At 33.4% G+C, this 13,356-nt stretch overlaps 2 protein-coding genes across 11 annotated transcripts in view; one reads left to right on the forward strand and one right to left on the reverse strand.

The window, feature by feature from the left end:
- Positions 1 to 13,356, reverse strand: part of LOC146997257 (uncharacterized) — an 81,057-nt gene that overhangs the window by 63,884 nt on the left and 3,817 nt on the right. For 3 of the 4 annotated variants that reach the window (XR_015040945.1, XR_015040944.1, XM_085816286.1), the window contains exon 2: positions 4,413 to 4,601. The gene's annotated coding sequence lies outside the window, so the exon portion shown is untranslated. The remainder of the gene's footprint in view (positions 1 to 4,412; positions 4,602 to 13,356) is intronic. The other variant, XM_085816287.1, reaches the window with a different exon arrangement.
- The window catches only part of LOC118202263 (uncharacterized), a 280,122-nt gene that overhangs the window by 36,808 nt on the left and 229,958 nt on the right, over positions 1 to 13,356 (forward strand). The window lies entirely within an intron of this gene.

The following is a 13,356-nucleotide window of genomic DNA, read 5'->3' on the forward strand; positions in this document are numbered from 1 at the left end:
TAAAAATATGAAACCGTTATTTATGAAATAAAGAACAATTATGGCGAATAATCAATCTGTTAGATGACATCTGGATGCTTTTACCCGAGGTCATTGGGAAGTTGGAGGAAGGCCGCCGTGTGACAAGTGTGGCTGCAGAGATCGGAATTGCTCACAGCATCGTTTCACGATATGGAGACAATTTAAAACTACAGGAACAGCTATCCGGGGGTTTAGTAGTGGTCGTTCACGAGGAACCACACCTGCAGATGACCGGTATATTGCCTTACAGGCCAGAAGAAACAGGCGGCAGACAGCGGGAGAAATCGCTAGACACACGACGCAGGCGACTGGACGACAGATATCGCGTTTTACCGTGGCCAGAAGACTGCAGGGTGGTGGTCTGTTTGCACGACACCCTGTACGGTGTGTACCTCTAACGCCTGCCCATCGGAGAAGGCGTTCTCTGTGGTGCCGGGAACACCGGAATTGGAGAGACAATGAATGGGGACGAGTACTCTTTACAGATGAGAGCAGATTCAGTCTGAGTAGCGATTCTCATCGCATACTCATCTGGAGAGAGCGGGGAAGCCGCAATAATCGATCGAACATCATTGAAAGGGACAGGTATGGAGGTGGCGGTGTTAACTTCCGAAGGTTTAGCAAGACGGATGTTGTCTGTTTTTGGTTATGAAAAGTATAAATTGTTAGTGTAACTAACTGTGCGTTCTGTGTCTGGGTGTGAGATGTTAATGTAAAACTGAGTAGCGTAGTGATCAGCTAGTGACTCAGCTTTCTCAGTTTCTGTGTATGTGATCCCAGAGGGGCCATTAAGGGGCAGAATATTTGTGTAGCATCTATTATATCTAGAAGCAGCTTTCCATATACATGATCATCAGTAGAGAGTGATTCTAAATATCTAGACCATTTGTTTTGTGCGTGTACTGACTTCCTGATTCAGCCGATTTAAAATTCTCTTAACTTCTGGGCATCTGGTCCTCTGCCATATTTTTCTAGCTCTCTTTCTGTTAGCTAAAAGTTCTCTAATAGCAGGATCTCTGGCCCTACCAGTCAACGGGACCGCCTTGCTATTTTTCAGAGCACGGTTAAGTGTGCTAGTAAAATCTTCGATAACTGCGTCTAACTCGTCTTCACTGTGTATCGCGGGTAACGGGTACTGAGTGTTGTTTAGAGCTACCCAGTTCATAATAAAGGCTCTTTTGTGTGATGTACTATAGCTACTGATATTCACCTCCATTAAAACAGGGTTATAATCAGAGAATAGTTCACGTAATCTTTCTATCCTTGATGGTTGATAAATATTTTTTAGCAGGAAAAATTCAATAATGCTTGCAGATCTATAGCATGTTGGGTAGGAGGGAGCTACAACAGTAAAGTTGGCCGTTGAGGCAAATTGATTAACAATGTGACCATTTGAATTATCATTTCTGCAGTTCCGATTTTTGTGGTGTGAGTTAAAGTCTCTACCTATGATAATTTTATTGTTTAGTTTGGATATAGCCATTAAATCGGCGAAAAATCCTTCTGTGGTTTACGGTTGAGTAACTAGATCGAGACGAACGTGATTGGTTGTAGAGTGTGTGGTATGATTATGATAGCTACCGCCTTCATGGCCGAAAGCTGTTGAACTGTGATTACAAAGTGAGAGATGGAGCGCTTAAGGATCCTCGTTAAGCGCTCCATCTCTCACTTATTTCAATTTTTTCCACCAGCATTTTTTGTGATTGGTTGAAATTCTTTCTTGTCTTCAATCCATACTAATTTAAAGGGATGGCTGAGTGAATGAGGGGGTAGAGGACATGATGGAAAAATTAAATTAAGCCTGCTTCAATATTAATTAGTGATCCGATAGGAATAAAAATTTTAATTTTCCCAATTTTTGGTGCTAAGCTAGGCAATTAGGTATATTACAATAATTAGTTAAAGAATAATTAATTAGTTTTTTGGGTCTTTTTTAAACTGGTGTAAAGGCCCTTATTTTCGTGAGCCCGTCGTAATCGCAAAAATCAAAGCTTTGCGAAATACTTTTTTTTTCCCCCAACTTTACTTAAGTACTTTTAAAATTTTTCAACTTTCTGTTCTGTTCATATAAAATTCGTGAAATTTTCAACTCGCGAAATCACCGATATATTCATTTTTGTGAAAATTACGGCCTGCAAAAATAAGGGCCTTTACAGTAATTAAACGTTTATCAAAAACCTTTATTGTATGTCTCTGAGGATGGTTTTAGGCCTTTTCCTGTGTTCTTCGGATTTGATATGATTTAAAATTGGTATTGTGGACTTGTTTGCCCTGGTTATATCATTGTAGAATTTTTGACTGGAGGAACAACTTTTGGTTGTGGTGGTGTAGGTAAATTTTGACTTGAAGTGCTTCGTTGATTTACAGTGTTAACTGCATTCTGGACATAATTAGTATCGTTTTCAGGGTCCAGAGGACGAAATATATTTTTCATGGCAATGAAATTTGATGCATCTCTAAGAATTACAGTTTTTTAAAATCTGTTTTACACGGGAACCGATTGTCCGATTTTGATGCGGTTTCCTGCATTCAATAGCAATTTCATGCTCCACAAATTTTATATCTGCATCTCAAATAGGATGCAAGTTGTAGGAAAATGCTTTTGAAAGCAGCAAGCCGCATCAAAATCACACGACTCGAAAGTTAATGATCCATTTTGATGCGTTTGGCTGCTTTCAACTGCAAATGCATGCCCCATCATTTTGATATAAGTTTTATGTCTGTATCTCAATTAGGGCGTAATTTCGCCGGGTTGTCTGTCTATACCAGGGTTTCTTAAACTGGAGTCGCTGGACTTGCAGCAGGGGGTTGCCTAGAATTTTAGCAGTTTTGATATTTCTTTAATTTATTATAATACTTTTACAATTACCAAATATTTTTACATAATACAATACATCTTAAAATAGATATGGCAATACAGACAAAGAAAAAAAAAATGAATCCGTTTCGACGCCTTCATTTTATAATAGAAACGTTCATTTTTCTTGCTTTGCACGTGACGCTGTCATTTCATCTGTTACTTATTTAAAATGTTCACATTGTTCTATGTCTTAAAATAGAAATTAAATGTAGTGACCTAAAACTGCAAGTGTACAAAAGAAAAAATTGACAGTTTCACTCACGCATGTGTCGGATTTGCGCAGTACTTATTGGGTTCCACAGAATTTTTGTAAATACAGTCAAAAGTAGTTAATCCGGACTCGTCGGGACTTTGGCGATTCCGGATTATAGATCATCAGTTTAAATCTGGTAAGATGGCATGCAGAAATTATACAATTAAAAATATGAAACCGTTATTTATGAAATAAAGAACAATTATGATCTAAAGGGTATCAAAATTTACAAAAAAAAGCTTAATATTTATTTGTTTACTTTATTAAACATTTCTTTCAACAAGCACATGCGTAAAGCATACATTAAGCATAGTCGAAATTAGAAAATTGCAACCAGAAAACTATTTGATGTGTACTTGTGATATTTATAATGACAAGGAATTTGATTTAAATCATATCAAAGACGGAATACATCGAGATGAAATACTACATTTAGTAAGGAATTATAAGCCGAATAAAATAAAAACATTTGTCCTGAAGATAAGGATAGTGCTGACAAATCAACTTCCAGTTCATTGCGCGCTGCGATGTCCCCCCCGCAGAGCAGCATGAAATTGATAAACAGATTTCGGAATGGTTAAGAAACAAAGGATATGCCTTTTTCCATTTTTTGCAGCAATTCCACTTTTTGTTTAATAGACTTCGAAACATACTTTTGCTTTGTAGATCCTGTACATATTAGTAAATATATATCGGAAATTCTGTTTGACATAATCGAAAGTTCAAGCTTACTTTTATAAAATTGCTCTAACAGTCTGCAAAAAATAATAAGCCTGATCCAATTCGAAGATTAAGGAACAACGCAATCTGCAACATTAACTGAATTAGATAATTTTAGCTCAGCTTATACCGTCCGTTATACGTTAAACGCGCATGCGTAAACGTATTATGCGCATGTGCACAGGCAAAGTCACAGCCGTAAAGGTCTTACGAGCACACGTAAACGCGACGCATGCGCAGAAAGTTTGTAGCTTTGAGGTCCGGATTATAGATCATTCCGGATTATGGGTGTCTGAGTTAATGACTTTTTGACTGTATTATGGCGTCCTGGGAATCGCAAAAAATTCTCAGTGGTAATAAGGTATTGCAACTGAAAAATATACTATACGTATGTATGCCTTATGGGCTTACCATCCTCGTGGTTAGAATTAGCGTTTGAATTATCCGAGATTTCATGTTGTTTTCTTTTTATATTTAACTTAAAATTATCATTAAAAGCATTAGCAAGGCTATCTAAGGGTTTTTTTAGCATACTGAGATATTTAAAAACACACTTACCCTTAAGGGGCTCCAGTACTTTCAATGTATCACAGTTTGCTTTTGCCGTAAGAGGTGTATGCTGGTCCATGTCCGATGCGACTCGTACAGCATCCAATTGTTGCTTGAGGAGACGAGTATTCTCAATCTTAGCTTCTAAGGGGATGATTTGAGTATGGAACGAGTTAAGAGAAGATTAAGAGACATATCCTAAAATAATATGTCCAATTGTATCAAAATATTAGCAGTTTACAGCTATAAGGTGAATTATTCAGTATAATGATTTTTTAATGTTGACACTGATGGCAAATTGCTGCTAGAAATTCTGTGGTTTAGAGATATATAATCGTCCAGAATATAATATTTCATCACAATTATTCTTTTTCAAAGTAAAAAAATAAAATTTACAATAAAGCTTAGAACTAACATGAAAACTAATAGATAGTTCTTGTAACTATGCAATACATCTGGATTTATATCATAAAAATATTTTTCAATAAATAATAGATCAATAAATAAGTATCTTAATATTTTATTCATACTTACGAGCCAGATGATGGGTAACAGGTATAAGAACACACCTCTATTTTCCATGCAATGCAGAAAAATACATAGTAGCTTCATCTGCCAAACGGTCTAGTACATTTATGCAGCATTGTTGTCTAACAAGACTCCAGGTAACTCGAGAATCATGGGAATATTCCAAGTAAACACCACTTTCCCATTGAAATTTTTAAATTTCAGTCACTTTAATCTAATATCCATACATAATTTACATAATCTTACCACATAAAAGATTAATCATTATTATAATTAAAAGATTTACTTCAAAAGATATTTTACAAATAGATATTTTAGATAGGAGAAAAACATATTTATTATATATGCCTTGTACAATGACTAGAACTTTAATCACTTAAGTGTAACTAAGCAGATGGAACAAATAAATATAATACTGGTTTTTGAGTAAATGGAATCTAATTTCAAATTTTTAAACAAAGTAAGGGGGGTATCAAAGTATCAATATACGACAATTCCAATAATGAGTATAAGGATGGTACCTTACTCTAGATATAATATTACATGAATAATTAATTTTTATTAATCATGTATAAATATTCCTTTCTTTAGTTTTGTTAGTCAAAACATACTTTTATTTTTAATTATTAACTGTACAATGTTTGTCATTTCACAGCAAAATGCATTGTGAAGGAAATACATAAAGTCCATGCGGTGACCAGACAAAAGGACGAAAGTGCACACGACAAAAGCCCACAAAAATGACCCCACTGGGATAATTGCCCACGCGACTAATACCCACACCGATGAAAGCGCACATTGATGAAAGCCCACACAGATAAAAGCCCACATAGATAGAAGGGCACGCTGATAAAAGTCCACACTAACAAAAACCCACACCGATATATACGTCATGAATAGAGATAAAATAAAAAATAAATGAATAAGAAATAATTGAACAATAAATTTAAGTAGCGGAACACATTTCATTTTCGTCTCCGGCTGAATTAAATTCGTATATATATATATAGTACAGAGAGTCAATCAAAATAATATAATTAAAAACATATACATGTATGTATCTTTGTTTTTATATTTACGCAAGAAATGGAAGTGCCTTTGTATAAGTGTGACAAAGGGAGGTGAAAGGGAATACTGGCCACACAGCTTATTTTAATTCTACAAAATTATAAGGAGTATAATATGTATGTAAATTTTCATCATATACAGAGAATAATTTATGAATAATTTAACACTACAGAAAATTTTGCATTATATGAATTTAATATGGAGAATTAAAGCCGAACTTTCATTTTAACGAAAAAAAAATAAAAGTACAGTATTCTATTATGATTAAGCGCAAACACCGTTTTAATGGTGTATAAAAAGCATGGTTTCAAATAATCCAGTTAAATTTTGACAACTTGGATTTTACATAAATTAATTTCATTCCCACTTGAAATTTAATTTTTTTAATCATAATAATTACTCGTAAAATTTTTCAGGAAGTCATAGTTATTTTGGATTTCCTGAAAATGTGTGCTGGTTTTAAGTGGGCATTCGTCTTGTGGGCTTTTGTCATGTAGTTTTCTAACTGGCCGCTGGCTATTCAGGCAGGAAACCATTGCCTTCCTTTTCTTTTGCCCCCAGCTGTGTGAAAAAGCAGTTAAAGAGAGGAGAGCCTTGCTTAATTGCTTTATTCCCTATGGAACCTGGGGCGCCAAAGAAGGCCTCAGAAGGGAGGGTGTGGCAGGAGAACAATTAAAGAGGATTTTAAATGTTTTTTGTTAGTTACCTACTAGAAAATAACATTATCTGAAATTCCGCTTGTAACTGAAGTTAACCCCTTTCTTACATTTCTTTAGTATAGTTCTTGAATAACCTTTTGTCTAAGGATTTAGTTAGAATTTCAATTATTTTAAAAATTTCAATAATTGGAAAATGAAAGGAATTAAATATTTTTTAACCATTTTTAAAGGGATAATTCACTGTTCTTGCAGTAAAACTGCAGAGTGGAAAAATATGCTAGTTCCTGATTTGATAGTGTCTCTAACAACTTTTTGATGAACTAATTAAACATGCTTGTTATATCAAAGCCATTGTTTAAAAGTAAAACTACTGAACTATTTCTAAAAACATTAAATTATTACATATATTAAAATTTACGTACAAGTAATATTTTTCATTTTAACTTTCATATGGTTGAAAACGCAACCATGTGAAAGTTAAAATGAAAAATATGAAACCGTAATAAAAGTTAAACTATTCGAATAATTTTAATAACACAGGTTTCTGAACTTAGCAACAAGAGGATTTAAGAACCATGAGCCCAGCGTTGTAAGAAAAGTAATCTTGCACATTAAAAATAATTTTTATTTCAATAAAAATATTATATTACTCGATTAACTGTAAACGCTTAAAAAACAGTTCATTTCAATTTACCGTAATTATTTATATACAAAAACTTTGATTGAAGCAAATTTAAACAGCATTTAGAAACTGAAAATTCACTGGAACACTTCTTTTGTGGGTTTTATGCTGTTATTATGTGTTGAATATTATTTCGCCTAGATTAAGAAAAAGAAACTCATAACATGTAAAAATTTATTAGGTAGAAAAACTATCAAATTAAGGTCATTTTCTTCTCCTCGAAGTGCATTGATTTCCTTATACGAATTTCATATTCTGACAGCACAGAAATAGTGGCCACATATCTTGTAGGAGGTATTTCTTAAAAGCCTCATGTGTTGACGATCAAGTAGAAAAAAAATGTTTTGTTATGGAGTTACGTTTTGAATAACTTTTTTCTTCTATTGAATGAGTTCAAAGTTTCTAATATCTTGTTTTCTAGCATGAAATGTTTCACCAGTTTTTAAGGTTCTTTTCTAAGAATAATTCTAATTCATTAAGCAGAAGTTAGTAAGAACAAGTAAGGTGTACTTCAAATTTGATCTCTTAGGTTTATTAGGTCTGGCTACCAAATAACTGTTTTTGAATTCAACATCAAATTTTAAACATATATTTTTTTTTTTAATTTGTGTCTTTTATTTTCAAAAAACATGCACGTAATCCGAAGTTTCTGTGACAAAAGTTAGTATAAGAAAAGTGGGACAAATTAAATTATCTGTATATTTAGTCACTATTAAAAACGAATTCTGGCTAGACTATGGGTCCTCAATCAGGAGGAATAGCCCTAAGGGGAATTTCAAAGTTTCAGAGAGTAATTTAGTCCACCTTTTCTTTACGTATTAAGTATTTAGATTTAGTTTATGAATACAAAAAAGAACATTTATTCAAATTTTGGTATTTACCAACATGTTTGATACTTGTTTAATTTACTTAAAAAATAATCCGTATTTAAACAAACACATATCTACTTTTCAAGTTTTGGGAAGGAGAGGTTGAATGATCATTTAGCAATGGTGGAAAGGGTATATGGGGAAAAAGCTGGTGAGAATCACTGGTCTAGACTGAGCCAACTTGATTTAAATTTAGAATTTTATACTCTATATAGAATTTTATACGAATCTTTAGTTCTTACTGTAGAGTCATTAGGTTTTATATATATATATATATAATGTTGTATGATCTTAAATCCATTTAGTGCGAATACAAGTTATTATTACTTGCGCAATTGCTGCAAAGTTAGTTAATAATAATTTATTTCCTAAACAGTATTGATTAATTGATTATATTATCTCCCGAGTTTAATTAAAGTAGAATTATTTTAAAAGTGTGAATCTATACTGTATATAGGTATACAAAGATACACATACATATACATGTATGTGTATCTTTGTTTTTATATTTACGCAAGAAATGGAAGTGCCTTTGTATCAGTGTGACAAAGGGAGGTGAAAGGGAATACTGGCCACACTGCTTATTTTAATTCTAAAAACTGGTAAGTTATAACTGGTAAGTTACTGGTTAATACTGGTAAGTTATATTTTGAAAGATGTTTTGAAGTAATTTGAAAGCAAAATGTTAATAATGTTTTAACGGGGACTGGAGTTAAATCATCACGAAGAATAAAATTTCAATTGTAAAAGGAAAATTAAAACATGTAATCATTGTCATTGATCGAAAATTAGTTGACTTTTCAAGGGAATCAAACCAACTCCCGTTCAATGAACAATAATTGATAAAAATACGTAAATACGAAAGTGTTTCGTCTGGTGTCCGCCGACAACATCGCGGCAAAAACATCGCGGAGGAAAACGTCGCGGAGAAAACAACGCAAGGCGAAAACGTCGTGCTACAAAACATCGTGGGAGAACACATCGCAAAGAGAAAAACATCGCAGTTCTAAAACATCGTGGTACAAAATATCGTCGTCGAAAATAAAGCGGTTCAAAAACTTCGCAATTTAAAAACATAGTCGTCGAAAATATCGTGATAAAAAATAAAGTATCTACAAATCATCGCATGACGATAACATCGCAGACATGCTTTTTTCAGACATGCTTTAATAACTGTAAATGGATATTCCCATAATGATTCGTGAGCGCAAGAGGGTAAGAAGGATAATTTTTACTTTCATATTTTTTATTAATACATTTTTGCTGAGAAAATAAAAAGGAAACTTAAGCATAGAAAATTAATGCAACTTATAGCACTTAATAGAATTTTAAATCGACACAGTTAACTAACAAAGACCATAATAAATTATTTTTAATAAAGATTTTACAGGTAATTTTTCATAAAAAGTATAATCTATTAAGTTGCATTTAATTTTCTATGCTTAAGTTTCCTGCTTATTTTTTCAGCAAAAATTTATTAGTTAATAAAAAAATGTGAAAGTAAAAATTATCCTTCCTTACATCACTTGCGCTCACAAATCATTATGGGAATATCCATTTACAGTTATTAAAGCCTGAAAAAAGCATGTCTGCGATGTTATCGTCATGCGATGATTAATAGATACTTTATTTTTTACCACGATATTTTCGACGGCGATATTTTTAAACTGCGAAGTTTTTGAACCGCTTTATTTTCGACGACGATGTTTTGTACCACGATGTTTTAGAACTGCGATGTTTTCGCCTTGCGTTGTTTTCTCCGCGATGTTTTCGTCCGCGATGTTTTTGCCGCGATGTTTTCGGCTGTAACCGTTTCGTCTTTACTCGAGTTATAAGTTAAAGCCAAACCGGCAATTCTAGTCAGGCCAAATATTTCCGCGAATAGAAGGAATTATGAACCAATGCTGATATTCAAAGAACTTATTCTTATGAAGCATTTTAGTCAATTCAATTTGGAGTAAAAATCAATTACTGTAGAGAAATCCTATTTAACTCGAGTAATCGTCCCCGACACTTTGATGTTTATGCATTTGAGTACTATATTATTTGTAGAAATTAAACATTGGAAATTGTCATTATGAAATCGAATTCAAAGTAAAGTTGAAATAAACATAGAAGATTATAAAAAAAGATAAATAATGCAAAATTTGTAAAAACAAATCAAAGACAATATAAAAATAATATAAAAAAATAATATAGAAAATAATATAAATAAGATCAGTGAATGCACATGAAGATATAAAGGCCAGAAAAGGTATTAAGTAACTGTCTATTAGCTCTTGGACAGTGAAAATGCTTTTTTCCTTTCTTAAATTCTTAATCATTGCGACACGACAATTAGCCAGAAATTAATTAATTTCCATTCACTAGTATTTTCAAAAAAATCTTAACAGATGGTGTCTCTCAGATAAGAACTCCACAAAATACATCCCTCAAGAATTCCAAGTCCCACCCACTACCATAAATTGCTTCAAGTTTTACCGACTGATATTATTCAAAGCCCCTACTGCCGTTAAGAATTTTCGGACACCCTACACTTCTGAGTCAGACACGAAGAGAACACTTTGCCAACTCCCCCACTAGAAAGAATGTAAGTTACTTAATACCTTTTCTGGCCTTTATATCTTCCTGTACATTCACTGTTCTTATTATATATTATTTTCTATATTATTTTTTATATTATTTTTATATTGTCTTTGATTTGTTTTTACAAATTTTGCATTATTTATCTTTTTTTATAATCTTCTATGTTTATTTCAACTTTACTTTGAATTCGATTTCATAATGACAATTTCCAATGTTTAATTTCTACAAATAATATGGTACTCAAATGCATAAACATGAAAGTGTCGGGGACGATTACTCGAGTTAAATAGGATTTCTCTACAGTAATTGATTTTTACTCCAAATTGAATTGACTAAAATGCTTCATAAGAATAAGTTCTTTGAATATCAGCATTGGTTCATAATTCCTTCTATTCGCGGAAATATTTGGCCTGACTAGAATTGCCGGTTTGCCTTTAACTTATAACTCGAGTAAAGACGAAACACTTTCGTATTTACGTATTTTTATCAATTATTGTTCATTGAACGGGAGTTGGTTTGTTCCCCTTGAAAAGTCAACTAATTTCCGATCAATGACAATGATTACATGTTTTAATTTTTCCTTTTACAATTGAAATTTTATTCTTCATGATGATTTAACTCCAGTCCCCGTTAAAACATTATTAACATTTTGCTTTCAAATTACTTCAAAACATCTTTCAAAATATAACTTACCAGTATGGATGCACGCTTTTAAAATAATTCTACTTTAATTAAACTTAGGAGATAATATAATCAATTAATCAATACTGTTTAGGAAATAAATTATTATATATATATATATATATATATATGCGGGAGAAAGGAAAAATAAGCAATGCCCTCTTCGAGACTCGAGCCTGGATCTTTCGAATACGAGCCAATTGTACTAACCGTTACACCATGAAGGCATTCTAGAAGGAGGGAGAAAATACCTTATTTACTCCCCCTTTTAAAGGCCACTGGGTATTAGGGGACCCAGTCGTCAAATCTTGGTGGAGAAGAATCATCATCCACCACCTTTTTTTTAGTTCAGGCATCATGCAGGAGATATGAAAATTTAGCAATGTGCTTGCCTGGACTCTTAACTTGAACCTCTCGAATACGCGCCGAGTGTGCTAACCATTACACCGCGAAGGCATGCTGGAAGGAGGGAGAAAATACTATCCTGTTATGTATTATTTCAGCCTGTACTGTCAATTCTACTTTCCGCTTCCTCACCCGGATGTAAATAAGTTAGTAAGTAAACATGTTTAGAATGCAAATGAGTGAAGAGTATTTATGGCGAAGCTTTTGCGATTGAAAGGAATTGCGAGAATTGGCTATGTCAACTTTTGCTGTCAGGGTTTAGCCGTTGCATTAAGTGCACCAGTAAGTTAATTTTCTGAAAAGGCCTGTTAGGCTAATCTTGAAATTCTCTATTTATTACCTTGAAAATTTAGGTTTATTGGTTGTGCTGATGCTTTAGCAACTCAATATTTTGTCGATTGAGTTGTTAAAATATCAACACAACAATTTAAGTATTGTTGTATGGTTGTGCTGAAACTTTAGCAACTCATTCGTCAATACTGAGTAGCTAAAGTATCAGCACATCTGTACAACAATATTTAAATGTAAGCAGTAAGCATAAATATGCAGAATGAAGTAAGCTTTGTAAACAATTTTATAGCTAACTTAATTTTGATAGCAAACACTCATGTAAACAGATCATGTTTGCAAACACGCCCTAAAAGAACATCATCTACATCATGCCTTTATCTACTGCAATATGCAATGTCCTGAAAGATGATGCCTGTACCATTACAATAAATAATGCCATAAAACATATACATGTACAACTATGTATCGCTATATATATCATGTAATGTAATGCATTTTAATTTAACGCCCGACGGTGCAGAACTTGCGGTGTTGGCTGGAGTCACAATTTCATTGTGACTCGAAGACGCCGGAATGTTGTTGTTTTTCTAGTTTGTGTTTAGAGCTAATGTGTACTTACTTCAGGTAAATATTAGGTGGCTCCTTTACTTCTACGTAACATAACATCACAAGCAGTAGTCTATATGTTAAGCACAAGGTGTACTCTTGAATAAAAGGTTTCAACCTTTAACCTTATTCTATTGTTACTGAACATCAAGTTGATTAGTGAGTTTGGTTTGGTTTAGTGTATGTGAGCACAGCAAAGCCTCGAGGGCTATCTGCCTGAGTAGAGGGATGCCTTCGTGGAAGTCTTTCTAAGAGATACTGGCTCATGTACAAATTACACATGGGGAAAACTACGAAAAGGCCCATGCAGTCAGCCCGTCTGCGGGATTGGAAACTCTGACTGAACTTCCAGTGTTCCACGACTTTACCGCTTGGCGGACTCTTTTGACTAGTGAGAAGTCACCAGCAATCTTACAGAAGGTCATTGACAGTTTGCATGCTCCTGTGAAGGATTATAACTTGTTTGTTAGCTCCATTCTTGAAGCTAACATTCAAACATAAAATTCTATGTTTTACTGGGGTTAGTTTCATAAAAAAAATTTCTATTGATTTCAAAAGAGAAAAAAAAATTGAGCATT

The sequence above is a fragment of the Stegodyphus dumicola genome, chromosome 5, assembly GCF_044657685.1.
Source record: "Stegodyphus dumicola isolate Sdum_Otavi_A_Nest chromosome 5, ASM4465768v1".
In the NCBI taxonomy this organism is placed as follows: Eukaryota; Metazoa; Arthropoda; class Arachnida; order Araneae; family Eresidae; genus Stegodyphus; species Stegodyphus dumicola.